We start from the raw sequence: 17,868 nt of genomic DNA on the forward strand, positions 1-17,868 counted from the left end.
GTCATAAAATGGTTATGTTCTAATTAAGTAAATCACCATAAGGCCCAAACACTTATGATTTTTTATCAAATGGTTATGATGGGTAGGTCACTAAAATATATTATATATATATTTAGGGGAGAAAGATAAAATTTGGATTTTCAAAAGGTTATTTGTATAATTTTGTACTAAGAAAATAATTGATCCAATGGTTATGGAAGGTAGGTAAGAACAATGTCATTAAATTTGTTTTCATGAAAAATAAATAAGCTATATTTCCAAAAAGTTGATTCTATAATGATCTAATCAACTTATGTTGTTTCAAATAAATAATCTAATGGTTATGTAGAATATCTAAGATTTTTTTTTTTAATTTCAAAGAAGAATGATCAACAATTGATCAAAATAAATTAAATAAAATAATATTTACATATTATACTAGACTTGAATTATTTTATAATTAAAAAATAAACAAATTAATAGTTTAATATGTGAAACAAGTTATACAAATAGTTAAAAAGGCAAAATGATTATTTAAATATAATCAATTAATAGCTAATTAATAGTATTAAGATTTGTTTTAAATATTTTGTTAGACCAAATTATATATATAGGGGGAGATAGAGAAATATTATTTCAAAAGAGTCTATATTGTGACATAAATTGTATAGATATATTTAGCATTATTATATTTGCTATGAAATAATGTTTAGATAAAAATATAAATAGATTAGATATCTTAAATGTTTTGATAAAAAATGTAATATCAGATTTATTACAAAGGGTAGACTCACATCGTGAGGTTGATATCTCTTCCCTATCTTAGATAGACGTGTTTAATATATTTATGTCATTTTATTATATTCTAATGCTGATTTAAAATTGGAAGAAATGAATGATTGACATGTATATGATTGTAAAATTTATATCAACTTCTTTTTATCCACTCACACTATTATAGCATTTTATTAAATTTTTCAGTAGATTTAGAATTGAAAAAAATGTTAGTATTCTTTTCTACCTAAGCATTAACATAATTATCAACTATTTTAATTGTTTTAGAAATATTAAATTTTATATTATTATAAATATTTAGATTTATATTATGAAACAAAATTTCTCTACATATCATATGGATTTAATATTTTGTATAGTTTCGTTTCAGTGCTTATAAGAAGATGTGAAGTTTCTTAAGCACAATATAAAAAAAAAAATTGTGTTACTTAAATCATTCTAATAAAAATAAATTTATTTTTCTTAGTAAAATACTATATATATATAATATATATGTGTATGTATGTATGTATGTATGTATGTATGTATATTAAAATAATTATATAAATATATACATGGAAAGGAGATTAAACAAACATCTTAAATCACAGACACTAAGCTTACATTTCTATTCTTAAAAGTGTTAATAATATGTTTACCCACTGATTGATACGAAAATACAACATTAAGAAAACCTAGAACCCAATGAAAATGAATAGATTGTAAGTTGAAATAAGGGACTTCTAACACTTGAGTGGGAGTTATATGGAGCATACACAATGCATGCCTTATTTGCTGAAGTTGTCACTACTAGAGGAACTTTGAGCCACAAATCCGCTCTACGAAAATATCGTTGGTTCAACAAAATTGTTTGAACGGTATAATCTTAATGCAGACAAACAAAAAGATGGAGACCACCCTTAAGAACTTTGGAAGAAAAGTGGATGAAGATGAACAGGAACCAGGAAGAGATACTTAAGAGAGATAAAGTCTTAATGCTAATTACTGCAATGAAAACATTTGAATGGAAAAAAGGGACTTGAAAGTCTTATGGAATAAATGCAAGAGATCCATGATACTCACAAATAGCCTACCATCCTCTACGTATATCGGCTATAAATCTACATGACATGGATTGATCATATAGTTAACACTCGCAGAAGAGGGTGATATCAATGAGAACTCTTATCTATGATGATCTCCACAAAAGATCCAAAAATGAAACAAATACAAAAGAGAACAAAGGTTATTAGAATAAAATATTAGAGCTCTTTTAATCCATCGGATAACTCTTCAATATTGTCCAATTGTTCGTAGGAAAGTAAGGCTTCATCTTGTGACAATTTTACTCCCTTCTTAGAAAGGAAATCAACAAGTTTATTTCTCTCTCTATATATGTGAGAAATCTGACAATTTTGTAATGAATCAAGCAACAACCTCTGAAAATATATATTTAAGATTCTAATTTGAAACCTGCTGTATTTTAGAGCATTGATTGTTATTAGAGAATCTCTTTTAATGACAAGATGAGTAATGCTAAGATTCTTGGCTAGTTTATAAATTACCAATAGAGCTTTGTCCTCTACAACATTATTCAATCCATTAGGAATTTTACCTATAATAGATAATAAAATTTTCCCTTCATGAGATCTAAGGGTACAACCAATTCAAGATGCTCTTGGTGTAATAACCGCCTTTTGATTGCTACTAATTTTTCTTTTTTTAAATTTCATAAGTACCAAATTAATTAAACAAACTTCTCAATCTAACTTAGAGATGTCAACTTCTTATTAAAAATTAGCCCAACAATAATAAAGCAATATCTAGTTGCATTCAAATAGTTTACATACATACACAATTACATTGGGGAATACCCTTCCAAAATTTCCAATTCCCTAAAGAGTGAATCGAGACCACTTCCCATTAACACATAGTGACTAGCTTGAACACATCTAGCTCTAGCTTATGTCACATATACATAGTGACTAGCTCTAGCTTATGTGACATATACACAACATTGACTAGCTCTAACATATGTCACATATTCATAGGGTCTAGCTTCAACTTACATGATGTTTAGATTGTTTTAACATCATACATATGTTGTAAATTGTAAGGTTAATACTATACTATGTTACCGAGCAAAGAACCTAGTCGGTAAACCCTAAGGAACCTAGTTAGTAAACCCTAAGGTTATCGCTATCGGTTAATGAAGGCAGAATGTCTACCGAGTAAAGTTTAGTATTGACCAGGTTGTTACCGAGTTGTTACTGATTTGTAACGGAGCTGTAACAGAATACATTAAATGGTTACATGTGTTATTTAATGAAGGAAGCTGATGAGCTAGAACTGATTAAATGATTGGTATGTCGTGCATGAAGTTTGTTAATGAATCTATGGCAAATAAAAATCGGCATGAAGATCTACAGTGCAGATTGAACCGCATTACCCTACCACAAGTTCCAAGAAATGTATGCAAGTTCCTAGGCAGGGTAAAACGTTTTTCAAATCGAAGGATACATTGAACCTGGACAAGTTTGAAGATCTGATGGCTATGATTGATCATGGGAAATGTGATCAAGGAGATTAAGCGGTTAGATAATTGTTTATGAATAGGGAACTATTGATAAACAATGTATGCGGGCAAATGTATGCACAGGGATGCTACATAGTGATTACCGAGCACAGAAGCTTGAAGACCTGTTTGAATAACAGAGTATAGAAGCCCAGCAGATGGACTAGATTAGTTCTATGTCTAGATTGTATTGAGCAAATAAGAATCTGCTTTAGCATTTTAGATGTGAAGTTGCGGATAGATTTTTATTACTTTTATTTTGTGAAAGTGATAGAAAATCTCTTAACCGAGTGGACTTAACAGTCTTATTTGTAAAACCCTCTAGCAAGGTGACATTCTGATTGAGTGTTTGAAATCCTTTAACAAGGTCACTTCTAACAAGGTGAAGTTCCTAACAGATCTGAGGGAAATCCCTTAACCGGGTCACATCTAGCAATGTGTTTGTAATATTTAACAGGATTTTCTTTTAACCGAGCATACTCTAGAAGAGTATATTTCTTAGTGGGTCCAAAATCCCACAGTGGTTTTTCCCTATTTAGGTTTCCACGTTAAATCTGGTGTTATGAGGTTAATGATGTTTATATGCTTTTGAGCTTGCATGTTTAGCAGTTTTGGTTATATTACTGAAGTATATGTTACCGAGGTTGAATCTGATGTTTTTATGCAAGATTAAGTTTGTATGATTCACCCCCCCCCCCTCTCATTATGTTGGCTATTGGATCTGTACTTACATTAAGTATCTGAACTATCAATTGGTATCAGAGCTTTGGACTTCGAAAGAAAAAGTTTAAAGGTACTTGAGGCAAAGATCAAAAGATGTATAAGAGGGATACACCGAAGTTGAAGAAGTCAAGTTTCTCTACATGGCAGAAAAGGATGAAGCTGCACCTATCAGGAATTGGAGAATATGTTGTATATTATCTGGAGAATGATTTCATCACACCGAGCACCTATCCATTGACTATTGAAGAAATAAAGGCAAAGAAAGAACATATCCAAGCAATGATTGAAATAACATCTGCATTGACCAATTCAAAGTTTAATGATCTAGAAGGCTGCAATGATGCAAAGGCAATGTGGGACAAGCTCATATCTATGTATGGAGGAGATGAACATGTTCAAAGAGCAAAAGTAGACAGTCTAAGAGGACAACTTGAATCTATGAGGATGAATGAAGGTGAGAACATAACCCAGTACAGTACAAGACTAAAGGAGATTGTCAATCAAATCAAAGGAGCAGGTGGAACTATTGAAGAAAAGGATATAACAAGTAAGTTGTTAAGAACCCTTCTACCGACTTATGCAATCTGAGTCTCTACAATCAATTAATTGAGGTCTGTACCTAATATGCCAGTTTCTTTAGATGCTACTATTGGTAAGCTACATGCATTTGAGTTAAGTAACTTTGATAACAGTGGATCTTCGATAAATAAAGTTGAATTTGCATTTAGTTCTTTTCATCTTGATGAATCTAATGATTACAATGAAAGAATGTACAAGTACTCTGAAGGAGATCACAGTGGAGCAAGTGAAAGATTTCGTAAGAACATGGAAGAAGTACACAAATTGTATGAGGAAATCAGAAAGCAGGAAGAGTTTGAAGCACTCTTAGCCAGAAGGTTCCTGAGAGGCAAAGGTAAGTATAAAGGAAAACTACCTTTGAAATGTTTCAATTGTGATAAAATAGGATGTATGGCTTCTAACTGTCTTGACAAAGATTCTGCTGAAAAGAGAGATTACCGAAATGACAGACAGAAAGATAATCATTACAGAGGACACCGAGACTTCAGAAGAAGAGATAGAAAGACATGCTTAATAGCTGATGAGGAATCCAACGATGATAAATCGGATGAAACTGATATAGAGGAAGTAGTTAATGTGGCTATCAAAGATGGATCAGATGAACAAAGGTATGAAGAAAACTCCCTAATATCTCACATAAATGCTAATGATTCTTGGATCATAGATAGTGGATGCTCACATCATATGATAGGTGATAAACACAAGTTTGTTATGTTAGAAGATTATGATGGAGGCTATGTAAGATTTGGTAATGATGCACCATGTCCATTAAGAGGTAAAGGATCTATAACACTTCTTGACAATGCAAGATGTGATGATGTTTATTGGGTTGAAGGTTTGGAATACAATTTGTTGAGTGTAGCACAGCTAAACAATACAGGTTACCAAATAGAATTTCAGAAAGGAATTGTCAAAGTTCATGACAAGCATGGAAAGTTAGCTGCTACCGGGACACAAACAAAAGGTAATAAATTTCACCTTGATTGAACTCGGAACAACTGTCTGTATGCAAAGATAGATGATACTTGATTATGGCATAAAAGGTTTTGCCATGTAAATTTTGATAATCTGATCAAAATAAGTAAGAAGCACCAAGTAATAGGTCTACCAAGTCTTGAAAAACCTGAGAATGCTATGTGCTGAGGATGCCAGATGGGTGAAATGACAAGATCAAGCTTTACAAGTAAGTCTTACACCTCTAAGGGAATTTTAGATCTTGTGCACACTGATCTTTGTGGTCCTATGAAAGTTCAAAGTTATTATGGTGACAAATATTTCATATTATTTATGGATGATTACTCAAGGATGACGTCAGTAATGTTTTTAAAAGAAAAATTAGAAGCTTTTCAAATGTTTAAATGATACAAGGGAAGAGTTGAAAATGAAACAAGAAGACAACTTAAATGTCTTAGATTAGATAGAGGAGGAGAGTTCACATATGATGAGTTCAACTTATTTTGCAATGATCATGGTATTAAAAGACAAAACATATTAGCTACATTAGTTGCTTTGGGGACTCTCCTTGCTAAAAGTGACTATAAAGGTCAAGAAAGTGTCATTTATTACATCAATAAATTATTATTTTTATATGATATTAACTATATATTAATATAACTTGCATGTACAACTATTATATTCATCTCTAAAAAACATAAACACTACATTCTAAGTTACTAAATCAAGCTCGTCTCCAAAATTCATGCACTAAAACATCTAATTGTTTCAATAATTAGATCACATGTCACAGTAAAAATGGGTCATGTTAATATGTGAATTTTGTTAAGTTATAGTAATCAGATTAGATAAATTATAATTCACATAATTGCATAGCTATTATCCTGGGAAAACCTTCCTCTTGAAGGTAGGAAAACATAGAAACAAAGTATCTCAATTACTTTCAATAATATGACCTATCTTTACAATGAATTGCTTTACACTTTGAAGAAATATAAAAAAAATGGATTCATCCTAGAATGCAATAAGTAATACAATCTGTTGTAGAATTATGTACTCCAATAACTATCACATAGATAACTATTGATCTGCAATGGAGGATAAATGATCTACTCTAAGTCGATCTGTTGGAGGAATGAATCGGACTTCTATATAATATATCAAACTTGTTGTGATTTGATGTGATTGTCTTCTTCACCGTATATCCTTGAATCCGAGAAATGATTCAAACTTTATATCAAACTCGGTGTGCATCCAAACAATACGACTTTCCAATGGTCGGCTTCTTTGTAAATCATCATGTCTCTTGGTTCATATCGAACATGATATAAAGAACATGACATTTGAAGGTGGTAGCTTATTTAAGAAAACCATTTTATTAAAATATGAAACTCGACAATATACATAAAAGTTAGATATTAAATGTGTAAGGCCAAAGGCCCTTCACACATTTGATAGAAAATTCATATATTGAGGATTCTACCGAAGCTATTCATCAACACTCCCTCTTAGCTAGGGAGAAATCCTTTTTCGACATCCGAGTTACATAGTCATGGTCACTCCCAAAGAGTGAGTGTACACAAATGATAAGTCATGAAGTCTCTCACATGACATTAACCATACCTACTCATAGAGGGAGAATACACCATACCTACTCGTAGAGGGTGAAACAAGGGATAGAACCTCAAACTTATCTCATAGAGACGAATGCACTACAAGGGCTAATACCTCAAACTTCTCTCACAAAGAAGAATGCATAACAAGGGCTAATACCTCAAACTTCTCTCACAAAGAAGAATACATAACAAGGGTTGATACTTCAAACATCTCTCACAGATAAGAATGCATAACAAGGGTTGATACCTCAAACTTCTCTTATAGAGAAGAATGCATAACAAGGGTTGATATTGTCGTGCTCTGTGAAGTGTACCTGTACCTGCAACCACAATACACTCAATAAATCATTATAAGCATGGTTAGAAGATTTAATCAAGGAAATGTAAATCCATAGCTAATCGACTTATTGCCTCCTAGTAAATGTGAGTATGAAAACTACTCTCAAATCTAATTATGCATACTCCAATGAACTAAGACTAAGATGCAATTAAGATAAAATTAAGCATGATAACATTGCTAAAGGATGATAAACTATAAACTAGATGCCTATAGTAACAATGCTTGAATGCAAATGAGATGAATCAAATGATATGCAAGAATGATATGAAATTGGGACCCTTTATGCTCCAAAATGGGGTCTATTTATAGGATTTTCCAAGGCTAGGGGTGATGTGGCAAGAATCAATGGTCAAGATTGATCTGAAGATATCAATGGTTAAATTGGAGGAGGATGGAAAAGGGGGTTGGATTAAAGGGAACATCTCTCATCTCTATGGTGACAAGTGTCAAGAGGCTTCTAGAAGAGGTTAGATGAAAGGGAACACTTAGTGACAAGTGTCACAAGGTTCTAGAAGATGTTGGATGAAAGGGGACATGTGGGTAGGTAGAATGGGTTAGGTTTAGGAATGGTTAGGTTTAGGAGTGGTAGAAGTTAGGAGAATTTGAATTTAGAAATTCAAATAATAGGAGAAGGATAATTAATTTTAACAACTCATGGATTGATTTATTTTAATTAATTAAAGGATTTAGAAGAAATGATTTTGGTGGGGGGAAATTAATTAATTTGAATTAATTAATCAAAGGGGATTTTTGAAATGAACCTATTAAATAAATCCTTAGATTTATTAATAAGTAGATGAAAAGGGGTATTTAATCAAATTGCTTAGTGAATTCAGTTAAATTGAGGAGGAAGAGTAATTAAATAATTGCTTATTTAATTAATTGTCTTCAAACCGGTTTTAGGTGTATACGAAAACCTCAAACTTCTTTCACAGAGAAGAATGCATAACAAGGGTTGATACATTAAACTTCTCTCACAGAGGAGAATGCATTATAATCCATATCAGGTAATTATTGATGCTGAGACTCCCTCTCAGCATGAGCTTCATTTTCCACAATTCCAAGCTTGTCTAAAAAATGCACAAATTTCACTTTAGCAAGAGGCTTTGTGAAAATGTCATCCATTTGTTCCTCTGAACAAATGTATCTCAATTGAACAACATTCCTTTCTACCATATCTCTGATATAGTGGTACTGAATCTCTCCATGCTTCATTATATCATGAAATATTGGATTGACTGAAAGCTTCACATGGGTCTTGTTATCACAATGTATGATGGTAGGCTCCCATGATTGACCAAACAATCCTGCAAGGAGCTTATGAAGACACACTACTTCACAAGTTGCTACACATGCTGCAATGTATTATGCCTCCATAGTGCTCAAAGCTACTGAAGAATGCTTCCTGCTACACCAGGAAATCATAACAAAATCCAAACTGAAGCAACAACCAGAAGTGCTCTTCCGATCAGTAACACTCCCTACCCAATTAGAATCAAAATATCCTTCAATAATCAGGTCCATACTGGAAGAGTATTTCAGGCCATATGCAACTGTGTCAGTCAAGTATCTCAAGATATGCTTGACTCCAACTAGATGCATCTCTCTGGGTTCACTCATGAACTAACTAAGTGCACTAAGTGCATAAAAAATATCTAGTCTAGTGTTAACTTGATATATCAGGGACCCAATCAATTGCCTATACATAGTAGGGTCCACAAGATCTGAACTAGTTACAACTTCCCTTAATTTCTTCAAGTTAGTTTCCATGTGTGTGGACATAGATTTACAATCTATCATTCCAAATCTCTTCAAGATATCAATGGTGTATTTTCCTTGACTTAGGATAATCCCATTGGGCCTCTGCCACACCTCCAACCCTAGAAAGAAGTGCATAAGTCCTAAGTCCTTCATCTCAAATTTGTTACTCAACTCCTTCTTACATATATCAATGAGATGATCTTCTCAGGTAACAAATAGGTCAACAACATAGCATACCAAGATCAACATATCATCATTGAATACCTTGAAGTAAAGGTTTGGATCAACATCATTCTTGCAGAAACCCAAACCCACTAAGTATCTGTCAATTCTTTCATACCAAGTCCAAGGATCCTGTTTAAGACCATATAGGGATTTCTTCAATTTAAACACATGAGAATCTTTCCCATGAATCATGAACCCCTTAGGTTGATCAATGTAGACTTCCTCTTCAATCACACCATTGATAAAAGCAATCTTCACATCTATTTGATGCAACTTCCATCCTTTAGTTGCTGCAATAACAATGATAGTTCTAATGGAAGTATAGTGAGAAAGAGGAGCAAATATTTCTTCATAGTCTATCCCCTCTTGTTGAGAGAAGCCACGAGACACAAATCTAGCTTTGTACTTTTCAATGCTTCCATCAACTGAATGTTATATCTTGTACAACCAACAGACTTTCCTTTTGGTCTAGGAACAATATCCCGCACATTGTTCTTGAGAATGGATTGATACTCCTCATCCATTTCATGTTTTCAAACTTGTTGTTTTGTAGCTTCCTCTACACTAGAATTTTTAGACTCAATAAGATTACACATTAATGCAACATACTAAAATATCTTTGTGGTCTTTTGCTTTCTCTGTATGTTCCTCTAGGAGTAGCAAACTATTCTACTTCTTGTGCCCAAACAGGTCTCTTTCAAGACACAACAATATCTCTAGGCCCATCAATGGGATCCAAAGGTTCAATTGGGTCATTACACATATCAGGTTGTGTAGTCTCCCTCTGAATCTCATGAGCATGATCAACATCCTTGTCTTGAGGAGTCTCATCATCTATCTCCATGTATGAGCCCTTTGATTTCTTGAATGCAACATCTTCCTCAAATGTGACGTCCCTCATAAATTCAATTTTCTTCTGACGAGGAATGTAAATGTGGTAGGCTTTGGAGGTTTCGCTGTAGCCCACAAATATTCCTCTCTTGCCAAAAGGCTCCAACTTGGTTCTCTTGTCCTTGGGAATATGAACATGCACAAGACAACCAAATATTCTAAGGTGGCTCATATCTAGTTTGATACCTGACAAGGCTTCTTCATGAGTCATATTTTGTAATATTCAATGAGGACATCTATTCTAAACATACAGTGCCTTTCTAGAGGTTTCTGCCCATACAAAAATATGAAGGTCTAGATCATGAATCATAGCTTTTGCAGCTGCAATTATAGATCTGTTCTTTCTTTCAGCAACCCCATTTTGTTGAGGGTTGTAAGGAGCACAAAACTCCCTCTTGACTCCTACCTCAATATAGAAATCATGAAAGCTACCTGAGGTGTATTCACCTACATTATCAAACCTTCAAGTTTTAATTTTATTTCAAGACATATTTTCTACAAGAGCTTTAAACTCTTTAAACCTACCTAGGACTTCATTAGACTCTTTAGACCTTAAGAATTAAATCCAAGTCTTCCTAGAGTAGTCATCTATAAAAAGTTACATAATACAAGCATCAACTTATGGATGGAATTGATATTGGACCACATAAATCTGAATTTACAACATCTAGTATTTTTTTAGACCTACTTTCACTGCTATGAAAAGGACTATTTACCATTTTTACCCATAGCACAACCTTTACAAGTACCATCATTTACATGAACAAGTTTAGGAATATGTTTTACCATATTTTCCAAAGATGGAAGTGCCCTAAAGTGAAGATGTCCAAGTCTTTAGTGCCACAGTTCGTTGAAAGTGGAGGAATCATGAATAACAACTTGAACTGGGAGAGTGGAGATTTTGTATAAACTCTCATGACGATTTGTGATCGTATGAGCAATTTTGATACTAGAGTTCTTAGGCCAAGAAAGAACTCTTCCTTCAGAAAATGCAATTTCATAGCCCTTATCCTCTAAGGTTGAAATAGACACAAGGTTCCTTTTGATCCCTAGTATGAACAATACAACAATTAGGTGTAGAGAAACTCCAGATTCAAGTTGTAGAGATGTAGCACCAGCTCATCTTATAGAATAGCGAGCATCATCCCCAATAATGACTTGGAGATGTGACTCTTTCCCCACTAGATCAGAAAGGTGCTCCCGATGATCGGTGATATGTTGAGAGGCTCCACTATCAATTAACCATGTATCACTATCCATAGGAACATTGCTTGATAAGGCTAATATGAAAAGAAAACCATTGGAGTTATCTTTAACCTCCTTCTGAGATGAGACTTCATTGATGTTTTCTCCTTGATAATTAGGTCTTGTCAAACAATCTTTTGCAAAATGACCGAACATGTCACATCTAAAACACAGGATGCATGAGAGATCTTTCTTCCTCTTCCTAGAATTAGGTGTAGAATCTGATTTGAAATCTCTATTCTTTTTGAAGTTTCCATTCTTATAGTACTTTCATTTCTTGGTAGATTGAGAGGCAAGAACTTGTGTATCTTTATTTTGACAATGCTTGACAATTTCTCTAGCAGCCAATCTTGATTCTTCTTGAATACAATCTGCATAGAGTCGATCAAACTTAGGTATTTTGGACCTTCCACTTATTCTTTGGATAAATGGCTCCCATGAATGAGGCAGACCATTCATGGCTAGCATAGCAAAGGTCTTTATCTATCACTTGATCCCCAATTGCCCATAGTTGATCTCTCAATTATGAATTTTTCATAAATTAGGTGATGACTAAATCTCCTTTTGCTATCTTCACTTGGTGGAGTTGTTGTCTCAAGGAAAGAGCCATACTTATGTTGTTAATCTCATATAAACCTTCCAAGGTCTTGAACATATCTCTTGCATTTGTCATCTTGGAGATGAGAGGTACCAAGTGATCCCTCACGGAGTCGATTAATATCTTCTTTGCTTTGATGGGATTTTTCTTGAATTGTAGTTTCTCCCCATGATCTTTAGGTTCATATAAATCTTTTTCCTCTATGAATTGAAGAAGATCATTCTCTTCAAGTGCAATGAGCAATCTAAACTTCCATGAGGTGAAGTTAGATGCATCTTCATGTCTATCTTTGACTTTAAGACCATTCATCATTTTTGAGACTTAGAGATACTGCACGACGAGGAGAGAGAGGAGTGAATACTTAGAAGTTGTTTAGAATCGGATCACGATCTTCTTTCATCATGGCTCTAATACCATGTTAAGTTATAGTAATCAGAATAAATAAATTATAATTCACACAATTACATAATTATTATCCCGGGAAAACCTTCCTCTTGAAGGTACAAAAACCCAGCAACAAAGTATCTAAATTACTTTCAATAATATGACATCTATCTTTACAATGAATTTCTTTACACTTTGAAGCAATATGACAAAAATGGATTCACCCTAGACTGCAATAAGTAATACAATCTGTTGTACAATTATGTACTGCAGTAACTATCAATAGATAACTATCGACCTACAATGGAGGATACATGATCTACTATAAGTCGATCTGTTGGAGGAACGAATCAAGCTGCTACATAATATATCCCACCTATTGTGACCTGACGTGATTGTCTTCTTCACCGTATATCCTTGAACATGAGAAATGATTCGAACTTTATATCGAACTCAGTGTGCATCCAAGCAATGCAACTTTCCAATAGTTGGCCTCTTCGCAAATCATCACGTCTCTTGGTTCATATTGGACATGATATAAAGAACACAACTTTTGAAGGTGGCGGATTATTTAAGCAAACCGTTTTATTAAAATATGAAACTTGAATATATATATAAAAGTTAGATATTAAATGTGTAAGGCCAAAGGCCCTTCACACATTTGATAGAAAATTCGGTCATTGGGGATTCGCCCAAAGCTATTCATCAACAAATTTCACATAGAATATATAAAAAATAACTAATCAAGGGACATGTAATGAAGCATCAACTTTTAGAAATAACTTTAGTAGATAAATATCCCTAGGTTGCTGACTTTTCTTATGAGTTTATTTTTACTTTGGGTGATTCAATACACTTGAAATTAAACTCTAAGGATTCATATTCAAACATAGTATAAGTATTAGATGCAAGTATTACTTGTGTCCTTGATGAAAACACTAGTGGTATATATTTTGTCAACAATATTTTCACAAGTAAACGGGATGTCTTGCATCCCCATCCAAGGAAATCCATTACTATAATATATATTGGCTACATTAATTTATTTGGGAACAGTCCTTGCTAAAAAAAAAAAAGCATTGATTGTAAAGTGCAAGAAATGACCATCTATTACATCAATAATACATTATTGGTCTCTAAGATTAAATATATACCAATGGAATATGCATGTGTATCTATAATTTTCTCTCAAAGACTTCAACGCTACAATACATGTCATAAAATCAAGCTCATCTGAAAAATTGATGGACTGAAATATGTAATTTCTATAATAATTCTGACAAGTGTATATGAAAATGGGTCATGTTAGTGAATCTAGCATGGAATATGTGAAAAAATGAATTAATTATATGTCATGACACATCAATAGAAATAGTTTTATTAGATAAATATCCCCATGTCATTAACTTTTCATCTGAATATTTTATCACTTGGGATGATTCAATACACTTGAATAGAAACATTGATGGTTCATATACAAACAAAGGATTGGGTTGAAGAATGTGTTCACCATCAAATCAAGTGTATATTAGTGTTTTGGTTGCAAACACTACTGGTATTACATTAGCTACTAAAATTTGTAGAATAGGATTAATAATTCACTACGCTTAGCTAACTAACATAACAATTTGATCACTTATGTGTAATTTCTATAATAATTCTGACAAGTGTATAGAAAAATGGATCATATTAGTGAATCTGGCATGGAATATGTGAAAAATTGAATTATCAATTATATGTCATGACACGTCAATAGAAGTAGTTTTATTAGATAAATATCCCCATGTCATTAACTTTTCACCTAAATATGTTTTCACTTGGGATGTTTCAATACATTTGAATAGAAATGTTGATGGTTCATATACAAACAAAGGATTAGGTTGAAGAATGTTTTAACCATTAAATGAAGTGTATATTGGTGTTCTGGTTGCAAACATTAGTGGTATTACATTAGCTACTAAAATTTGTAGAATAGGTTTAATAATTTACAATATCAAGATAAGTGGGAGTGGAAATGGAAACTAATAAAAATAATTTTTTGAAATTTTTTAACTACTCTATTTAACCATTGGTTCATAAGATATGGAAATATTTCATATATATATATATATATAATATCATGACTAACTAACATAACCAACACTACCTTCCCTAACTAACATAACAATTTGATTACTTATATGTAAATTCTATAATAATTCTGACAAATGTATAGGAAAATGGGCCATGTCAGTGAATCTGGCATGGAATATGTGAAAAAATGAATTATCAATTATATGTCATGACACATCAATAGAATTAGTTTTATTAGATATATATCCCCAAGTCATTAAATTTTCATCTGAATATTTTTTCACTCGCGATGATTCAATACACTTGAATAGAAACATTGATGGTTCACATACAAACAAAGGATTAGGTTGAAGAATGTGTTCATCATTAAATAAAGTGTATATTGGTGTTCTTGGTGTATTAAATTAGCTACTAAAATTTGTAGAATAGGTTTAATAATTTACAATATAAAGATAAGTGGAAGTGGAAACTAATAAAAACAATTCTTTGAAAATTTTAACTACTCTATTTAACCATTGGTTCATAAGATATCAAAATATTTCTTATATATATTTTTATGACTAACTAACATAACCAACACTACCCTTAACTAACTAATATAATAGAGAGTGCCCATAATTATAATATAATTATAAAATTACAATAATATCTATAACTAATTCAAAACTAGCATATATATATATATTCTTATTATATATAAAATACACTGACTCATATTCTTCTCTTGGTGCCTATTTGACATTAGGATATAAAATAAGTGGACAATAAGTAGATAATATATAAATTGGTTGTTGTAGGTGTAGATTTAGGGTTAGGATCAGAGTTAGGACTAATGATAATCATGCATAGGAATTATGCTTACAAAAGATTCATTAAAAATTGCCAATAGAAATTTGATTATATTTAAATAATTAATTGGTTGTTAATGTTAATTCAATTAATAATCAAATAAACTAATTGAGTGAGCATTATTGAAATATTTTTAACAACTTTCATATATTAATAAAATACATAAAGATATATTTTTATTTTTTATATTATCAAATTGGATGAGGAAAGATTTAAATATAGATTTTGAATAATTTGAATAGAAAATTAAACCACACTAAATATTATTTGAATGACCTAAAATGCAAATTATTTGAGTCAATTAGATTGAAAAAAAATAATTTCTAATTAGAAAATGTAAAAATCATGCATCTTAACTATTTAAAAATTAATAAAAATATCAAAAGAAAATTGGATACAACCCATTGGAATAGTACTAGCCTAACGACATGTACTAATAATAATTTCTTAACTACTCAACATAACCATCTAAACGCTTGGTAGACAACTATTTTAAATTTGGAATTATTGATTCTTTTTTAAAATAATTTTTTTTTTCTCTTACAGACTTTATTAACTATTGGATCTCTCTTTCCTACTTTATTAACTATTTTGGATCACTTATTTGTCACCGTGTAAGTTTAGCTTAAAATTATAGCAACAACTCCTTGAAAATATCAACTATGTTGTGTAATCATTGAATAACACGATAGACAACTCTTAAAAAAATGATACTATTGATTGTCCTTAATAGGTAAACAATATTTCTCCTTAAAGCTATGAGATTTCCACAATCCATTTTGCATTTCTAGTGTATTTTTTTCTGGATTCAATTGTGTGTATATTTTTCCATCAAAAAAAAAAAAAAACGTTTCGAATCACACTCCGTGATTCATCATCAGGATGATAAGAATTCCCAAGACATGAAAGATGTTGAGTTGCAGATTTGAGGCAAAATATAAAGAGGAGAGGGGTGGGGGAAGGCACGGGAAACAAGGAGAGAGGAAAGAGAAAAGGAAAAGACCACCTGAAGGATGAGAGACCTAAAACACTCCAAGGAATAAACCACCCACAAAAAAGAAAAAAGGAAAGCTCAGCACCATAATCAAAACCACTAAAGAACAAAAAAGAAGAAGAGAAAATGGGATAAAAATAAGAAACTAAAAGAATAAAAAATGATTATAAATACATAACGGAATAACCACAAAGGCAAAGACCAAAAGACAAAAACCGGAGACAAATAAGAAAAGAGAAAATTACAATTCCAAAAGAATGAGCATATAAAAATAAACACACTAGGAGGTCTAAAATCAAATATAAACTAAATAAACAATTAGGAGAATAGACCAAAGGGGGAGAGGGCGATGCATAAATGAAGAAGAAAGAGGAGGAGAAGTCAGGGAGGGGGGCGGGGATGACGCTGGAGGGCAAGAAGAAGAGGGTGCCACGAGATGCTAAGGTTTAACCCATCGTCTCGATTAAGATTGGATGGGTGCTGAATGATAGCAATGGCCTCTTTAACTTTCCTCTTGAAAAAGTTGTTCTCCCTACACAATACCTGAGTGTCCTCTAAACAGATATGATGCTTGGTAGTTGATGAATGCTCAGCTAAGGCTGATTTGAGGGCACGTTCATGCTTAATGTCGGCACTAGAAATATTTCTCCTACCAAACTTTGTTAGTTATTGGACTGCTTATTTACCACTTTAAAAAAAATTATTGTTAAATTATTGAATCAATTCATTGGGAATATTAACTACACTATTGAACCATTGGATCACAAGATAGGCAACTTTTTGAAAATTGAAACTATTGTTTGACCTTAAAAAATAAAATAATATTTCTCTTAACAACCCTTATGAACTATTGAACTACTTATTTCAAACCATTTACTTTTTCTACCTACCCACTATATATTTGAATAATTTTCAATTATTGATTCAACTATTTATTTTATTTCATTCATTAATTTTTTCTAATGTGCTTTCACTTGTTCGAATGACCTGGGAGATGCAAAGTTATGGATTAGGTGTAGAGAGCGTTCAAAAATTACAGTATAAGTCTTTCAGTGAGTTGACTAAGTACATAAGTAAGTGAATAATCCTTTCAATTTTGAATTCATCTTTTTCCATGTTTTCACATTATAATGATATTTTTTTATTTTTTTCTTTCTAATAGTGCTTTTGATTTTCAATACAATTAATAGTTTCTTTTTAAAATCTTTGTATTCTTAAACTTACTCATGCTTATGCATATGTAGAAAGGAGAAAAAGGAGAAATGAATGATGAATTTAGCAGGAATCCGATATTTCTGAATTGAGAAT

This window comes from Cryptomeria japonica, chromosome 3, assembly GCF_030272615.1.
Source record: "Cryptomeria japonica chromosome 3, Sugi_1.0, whole genome shotgun sequence".
Taxonomy (NCBI): domain Eukaryota; kingdom Viridiplantae; phylum Streptophyta; class Pinopsida; order Cupressales; family Cupressaceae; genus Cryptomeria; species Cryptomeria japonica.